Source organism: Gracilinanus agilis, chromosome 2 (assembly GCF_016433145.1).
Source record: "Gracilinanus agilis isolate LMUSP501 chromosome 2, AgileGrace, whole genome shotgun sequence".
NCBI lineage: Eukaryota > Metazoa > Chordata > Mammalia > Didelphimorphia > Didelphidae > Gracilinanus > Gracilinanus agilis.
The window spans coordinates 573,958,979-573,966,616 of record NC_058131.1 but is presented as its reverse complement, the minus strand read 5'-3'; the positions used below and the strand labels follow the sequence as shown (position 1 = coordinate 573,966,616).

General features: G+C 44.9%; 1 protein-coding gene across 1 annotated transcript in view; it reads right to left on the bottom strand.

Moving 5' to 3' along the window:
* RBPMS2 (RNA binding protein, mRNA processing factor 2) overlaps positions 1-1,135 on the bottom strand; it is a 69,332-nt gene extending 68,197 nt beyond the window's left edge. Inside the window, exon 1 of the mRNA XM_044665348.1 lies at positions 964-1,135. The gene's annotated coding sequence lies outside the window, so the exon portion shown is untranslated. The remainder of the gene's footprint in view (positions 1-963) is intronic.
* Between the last annotated feature and the right edge of the window lie 6,503 nt (positions 1,136-7,638).

The window sequence follows — 7,638 nt, the reverse complement described above, 5'->3', positions numbered from 1 at the left end:
CCGGCGAGTGCGCCGGCAGCGGCGGCAGCCGGGGGGCGGGGGCCGGGGAGGGCGGCCGGGGGGCGGGGGCCGAGAACCGGCCACAGCTGGGGCCCGGCCAACCCCTCCTCCTGCCCGCCCTGCATCATCGTCTCCTGGGGAACCCGCAGCCAATCCACGCCTCCGGCTTCAAACTTTTCCCCGGCCCCCTTGACTACGCCGGGTTGGGTTCTTGTGGGGTTTTTTCCCCCTCTCTCGCTCTCTTTCTCTCTCTCCCCCTCTCCCTCCCTCTCTCTTTCCTTTCTTTTCCTCTTCCCCTTTTCCACGAAAACTTTTAAAACTTTGATGAACTTGCTCCTCCAAACTTTCTTAAAGGGACAGCGCGCCATTGGGTCCTTTCCCACGGGAAAATGGGGTCTGACTTCACTCTTCCCTCCGGTGCCACCACCCCAGCATACGGCAGAAAGACCCCAATGATAGGTGGGTAGTCCTGCCCGCAGGTTCGCAGTTTCTCCCCGGAGATAAGGAATATGTTCCCTTTCTCTTCCCCGCCCCGAGTATGCTGGGGTCCCCAAAGGGCCAACTATCATCCCCGATCCTTCCCTTTCTCCCCATTTCTGCCGACTTTTATACATTACTGACAAAAAGAAGTTCCAGAACGTAGGAGACTTGACAACTAATTATTTCAGAGGGTCCCCGGATAGAGGGCGAATTGAGGGGTGGGTGACAGTCTGGAGTCACTGTCTTTGTGCGTGCAGGGACTGCTGTGTCCTCGGCCTCGGAGCCTAGGATCAGCGAATCGGGTACCTGAACACCTGTGTTCTGTTTCCAACTCGGAAATCTGGCTGGGTGACTGCCCAAGAACGACTCCCCACTCGGCCCTCGAGCCTCAGCCACTTGCCCACCATCTCCTTAAGAATTCCGGGGCTCGGGTTAACCCCGCTTCCCTCTTCCAGTGTCGTAGCTCCCGCAAAAGAGACCTACCCCGCACTAGGGCTTTCGTAATAGAGAGACTGGCGATAAGGCTCCGACTTCTCCCCTTCTCCTTGAAGGACTGGAGGGGCGAAGGGAGATACGCGCGGTGTCCCACACTTAGCCCTGGGCACGAGGCTCTCTTAGGGTCACGTGGAGTCCAACTCTGGGTCTGATTTCCAATTGCTCCTTGAAATTAACGCGGCAAGTCTGGCGCCTTTTTTTTTTTTTTTTTTTTTTTTAAGTAAACAGGAAAAATCCATATCTGATCATGAGTATCCTTGAAGGGGTTAAAAAAAAAAAACTCCTCGGACATCCCTCCCCCGCCCCGCAGCCCACAGTCGGCCCCGGGTGGGTGGGGGTGGGGAGGGCGCTGTCTCATTCATTAACAACCCTATTGCCTCCCAAGGGCGCGCTCTGCGCAGCAGCAGCCCGGCCTCTTGTTTTTTTCCGCCTGGGCTCCTCCCCCCACCCTTCAAAGCTCTCTCCACCCCCTCCCACACACTTTCCCCCCTTCTTTCTAATGTAAACAGGGACCTGATTTGTTTGGGTTTTTTTCAAACAAAAGTAGCTGCTCTACTCCGGACTGTGGCACTCCACTAGCTGGAGGGGGTGGCGTTCCCTCCCTTCCCCCCCAACCTGGCCTACGCCCAACCTGAGAAGCCAGGAACCTTTTCCTCTAAAGTCCTGTGACTGCATTTGGGCATGACTTTGTAGACCAAGAACCAGGCTCCTAGCCATCCCTCCTGCCAACATTCTAGGCCAGGCCCCCTTCACCTCGTGCCTGGATTACATCAACAATCTCCGGAGCAGGGCTATCGGTGACTTCTAGGCATCGGGGTGAGCCCTGTGCTCCACCTCCCTCGGCCCCCCATCAGTCCATCATTTCTCTACACCATAGTCATCCTCTTAATTCGCTGCCACGGTGTTCCACTCCTCAAGGCCTTTCCATGGCTCCCTTTTTTTTCCTACAGGATAAAATAGTCAGTTTAGCATTTGAAGTCTTCCAGAGCTCCTACCACTCCTAGTTCAGACCTTTTAATCAGTCCAAGCTCCCCACTGTCTTTTGTTCAGATAATTTCCTATCTTCACCTGATGGCCTCTTCTCTGTGGCCCTTCCCCCATCTCTTGTTTTCAATCATGCCAGACCTTTCCTGACCCCATTGGAGTTTTTGGGTTTTTTTAACCTTTATCTTGTATCTCAAAATCAATCATAAAATAGAAAAGGGTCAAGAGCTAGGGGGTTAAGTGACTTGCCCTGGGTCATACAGCTTGTAAATGTCTGAGGTAAGATTTGAACCCAGGTCTTCCCATCTCCAGACCTGGCACTCAACCCACTGTGCTACCCAGCTGCCCCCACTTGAAGTTTTCTTGGCAAAGATACTGGAGTGGCTTGCCATTTCCTTCTCCAGCTCATTTGACAGGTGAGAAAACTGACACCAACAGAGTTAAATGACTTGTGAAGAGTCATACAGCTAGTCATCGTGGGAGTTCAGATTAGTACTCAGGTTTTCCTGGTTCCAAAGATTTCAGTGAGAATAAGAATTCACTTAACAAAAACTGCTGGGAAAACTGGAAAATGGTATGGCAGAAACTAGGTATAGACCAACATCTATCCCCTAGGCCACCTAGCTGCCCAGAATCTTCACTTCTTCAAATCCTATGCACTCTTCAAGGCTTAAATTTCCTCCATGAAACTTTCCTGGAGTACTCCAGTTCTCCCTAGTCTGTCCCTGCCCTGCCCTGCTATGAACTTTATAGTTAATATAATGTAGTACTTGAAATAGGAGAAAGTTTAGAGTTGGAAGGGAGCTTAAGTTGTACAGTCCAAATCCCTCATTTTACAGGCAAGGAAACTGAGGTTCGGAGAGGTTCCTATAGCTAAGGCTACACAGCTGGTTAGTTGCAGATTGAGGAATAGACTCTTGCTCTCCCAACTTCCAGTCCTGGGTTTTTTCCACTGTGACATAGTGATTATTATATAATGTTTCTCACTGTTTCATTTATTTTTGGCTTGTCCTACCAAGCAGGCCACAGGCTTCACGAGGGCAAGGATAATTCTTTAAGCACCTATATATCCCTTACCTTCCCCATATATAGGGTATTCAGAGAAGACCAGTACCTCTGGTGTGAGGACTTGCTAAGCCCTTTTTAGGGCTACTTTCTTCATTTGGTGTCTACCTGCCATCCAGCTCTCAGCTAAGGGAAGCTACAGCATGTCCAGTAGCCACATCCCAGTAGACCTCTCTGCAGATGGACTAAACCAGGTTGAGGGTAACCAACAGGCTACAAACCCATTGGCGATGGGAGGAGGTGGGGGGAACAGACATCAATCCCAGACATTTGAGGACTTCACCAAGAAAGAGGCAGATGAGAACAATTTGTTTTAAGTCTTAAAGGTGACTGAAGGAGGTACTTTGGAGCACTTAGAACTTGGTTAGCTGAAGCCAAGGTCATCCTCTTCTCAAATCCCCGGCCATCCCCAGTCATCCTGACTTTTGTCCTGCCACTGGACTTTGATGACTAGAAGACAGAGTGGGACTGATGACTTTGTGCATCTCTGCTTTACTTAAATCCAATTTATTGGAGAATCAAAAGATATCACCAGTGATGCCATTTTGGTCCTTTTGGAGTACAAAGGACAACAACTAACCACCTTCCAATCATGGCCCATCAAATAGTACCCACCAGAGTCCTGGAAACAGTCCTATTTGGACGACCTCATGATCTCATCAATTCTCTTCATTAGTGTGATACTGAAGGAATCAAAAGACTTGAGTTTGCTTTCTTTGAACCAGCCTAGCTAAGTGTAAAGAGGACATCTCTTTACTGTACCTGTCAAGTAGGTGATGAATTCTTTCGCTATAGTGACATGATCCTGATAATGACCATCATTATCATTTATATGTCTATAAAGTTTACAGAGAGCTTCCCCTTCAAGGATCCTGTGAAGTAGATGGTACAAACATTATTATCCCCATTTTACAGATAAGGAAACTGATTCAGGAATGTAATGTGACTTGTCCTAGATCATACATTCAGTCAAAAAGTATTTATTTGGCTTGAGGATGTTCAGTCATTTTTCAGGCATATTGGCGCTTCCTCACCCCACTTGGGGTTTTCTTGGCAAAGATCCTGGAGTAGTTTGCCATTTCTTTCTCCAGCTCATTTGGCAGATGAGGAAACTGAGGCAAACAGGGTTAAGTGATTTGCTCAGGATCACACAGGAATCTTACAATAAACCAGGCACTGTTCTAGGGGCTGGGAATAGACAAAAGCAAAACAACCCAAGAAGTTTAACATTTTGAGGGGAGAGACTATATATTTACATAGTGAGTACATAGGCAAATACAAAGTATATACAAAGTAATTTCAGAGGATGTAATCTGTCACTGGAGGTATTAAGAAAAATCTCATGCAGGATGAGGCACTCTTATCTGAGCTTTGTAGAAAGCTCAGGATTTGAAGAGGGTGAGGTGAGAAAGGTTGCATTCTACCCATTTCTAGCTTTAGCCTCAGAAACAGAAGAGAAATTATCTTATTTGAGGAATAGCAAGTTTGGCTGAAATTGTAGCATACAAAAAGGGAAATAACAGGTAGAAAGATAGGCTGGAGCCAGTCTATGAAGGGCTTTAAATGCCAAACCAAGGAATTTATTTTATTTTTTTGTTGTTCAGTCATGGTGCATTCTTCATGATCCTATTTGGAGTTTTGGTGGTACAGATAACTGCAGTGGCTTGCCATTTCCTTCTCCAGCTCATTTTACAGACAAGGAAACTAAAGCAAACAGGGTTAAGTGACTTGCCCAGAGTCATATAGCTAGTAAATGTCTGAGGCCAAATTTGAACTCAAGAAGATGAGTCTTTTTTGATTCCAAACCCAGTGCTCTAAACACTGAGCCACGTAGTTGCCTTATGTAGAAATGTAGAGAACTCTTAGAACAAGGGAATGACAGTGTCAGACTTTAGGAATATCACTTTGGTAGCTGTATAGATGATGAATTGATTGCTGAAGGGATAGTTTTGAGGCAAGAAGATCAGTTAGGATGTTATTTTAATAGTCAAGGTGAAGGAATAGGTAGGTGGCTCGGTAGATAGAGAGCCAGGCCTGGAAATGGGAGGTCCTGGGTTCAAATGTGGCTTTAGACACTTTCTAGCTGTATGACCCTGGCCAAGTCACTTAACTCCCATTGCCCAGCCCTTATGGCTCTTCTGCCTTGGAGCCAATACTTGAGAGAGAAGGTGAGAGGTGATATGTAACTAGAGAGGATGCACAAACAACAGATGTTATGGAAGTAAAAATGACAAGAGTTGATAACTGATTGTGGAGTGAGTGAGACGCAGGAATTGGGGACAACCAACCCCAAGGTGATGAACTTCCAGCAAGACGGGAAGAATGATGACGTCTTCAATAGAAATAGGGAAGTTTGGTGAGATATAGCTTCTCCATATAGCAAACAATGAATAAAGTAACCCACCCAGCTCCTGATAGTAAAGCCATGGACTCAAGATTGCAGAATAAAACGTGCATCTTCAGATATGGCCAATGAATAATTTTCTTTTGCTTGACTTTGCATGGTCATTACAAAGGTTTTTTCCCTTTTTTTAAATTTCAGAATGAAAGAAAATACTCATTAATTAAAAAAAAGTTTTAAAATGAAATTTAAAAAACTGAAGAAGTGGCCCAATGATCTAGCATTCTAACCTATTTGGGAAGATGTGACGTCATCTCCTCTTGATCCCAATCCAGTGAACATGAGGAAAATTTAGGCAAACGAAGGACAGGGAAGCTAAGAAGGAAATGGAGTCTCTGGGAGGGTAAAGCTCTTTTCTCAAGATTAGTAAGCAAGAGAACCAGGACTCTTTGTCTCTCAGTCTTCCCAGGTCAGACTGCCTAACATTCCTTAAATTGAAGCTGCTGAGCCTGAGGGAGAGAAAGGGAAAATTCTTAGGATTTGCCAACCCTGGACAATCTGTAAAGTTTTATTTTGGCTTTTTTATCCTGAAAGTCACAGAAGTTCCTTTCCCAGAGAAACTATTTACATAACCCCTTAGCAGAGGTCACCCCCATGCCTAGATCCTGGGAGAAAGAACTCCCTCCCCTAATCCCACAGCCTTCACCTTTTCCAAAGGAGTAGCCTCACAAATGAAGGGCAGAGGGGTCAGCAGTAAAACCAGGAAACTCCTTTCTTATTTGAAAGGCTGGTGAAGGGTTTAAACTTCTTAACTCTGCTTTCAAAGTGATTGTCAATTCAGAGGGAGCAGGTCTGAACTTCACCTTTTCCATTAAGGAAGGAAATAGGGAAAGAATCTCAGAAAGAACATTAAGACCCCAAATTTAGACCCGAAAGAGACCTTAGAAGCTGTCTATTTCAACACCCTCATTTTACAGTTAAGGAAACTGAGGTCCAGAGAAGTTAAATGACATGCTTGTGGTCACACAGAGAAGATTCAAAATTTGAATTCCCAGTAAGGGGGTCCTCTCAACTTGAAAAGTCCACTGAGCCAAGCTCACTCTTTATCTTCATCTGGGGAGTCTGAGACTTGGGTTTCTAGACTGAATTCTCCTTGGGTTCTGTGCCACCAATCTGCTGCGTGTCCAAGCACAAATTACTTCTCTCTGATGATGATTATTCATTTCAAAATAAGAAAGTTGCATTAGATAATCTGTAAAGCTCCTTCGAAGTGAGCAGCAAGGTGGTACAGTGGGCAGAGCACCAGGTCTGGAGTCAGGAAGACAACCTGAACTCAGACACTAAACTCTATAAACCTGGGCAAATCACTTAACCCTGTTTGCCTCAGTTTTCTCTTTTGTAAAATGAGCTGGGGAAAGAAAGAGTAAACTACTTCAGTATCTTTGCCAAGAAAACCCCAAATCAGGTCACAAAGAGTAGAACATGACTGAAAAATTACTCAACAACAAAATATCTTTTCTACCCCTTGATTCCTAATGAAAATTATATATATATATGTGTGTATACATATATATATGTATACACACATACACATATATATTACAGAGAGAAAGAGCCCTAATGGATATACAAAGACAAAATGGCTTGACGGCAGGAAATTCAGTGACCTCAAAGGTACTTTTATTTTCAATTTTTTAAATTGAAAAGTTGTATTTAATTAATTAATTTAGAGTATTTTTCCATGGTTACATGATTCATGTTCTTTCCCTTGCCTCCAATCCTCCCCCCATAGCCGACACGCAATTCTACTGGGTTTTACATGTGTCATTGATCAAGACCTTCATTTTTATTCTTTTCTTTAAAACCCTTATCTTCTATCTTAGAATCAATACTGTGTTCTAAGGCAGAAGAGCAGTAAGGGCTAGGTAATGGGGGTTAAGTCACTTGCCCAGGGTCCCACAGCTAGGAAGTATCTGAAATTTTATTTGAACCCAGGACCTCCCATCTCCAGGCCTGGCTCTCAATCCACTGAGCCACCTAACTGCCTGTCAAAGGTCCTTTGAATTCTGAGATGCCCTGACTTGATGGTACTTAGTGTTTAGTTGAGAAGACAATACTTTTTTTGTGTAAATGTGTTATAATCTATTTCCCCTGCCCCCATTAAAGTATAAGCCCCTTGAGGGAAGGGACCTTCATTTTTCATAGGCCCTAGCACAGTGGCTTAAAGATGGTAGGAACTTAAGAAATGTTTATTTGTTTTTTTCTTTTGATTC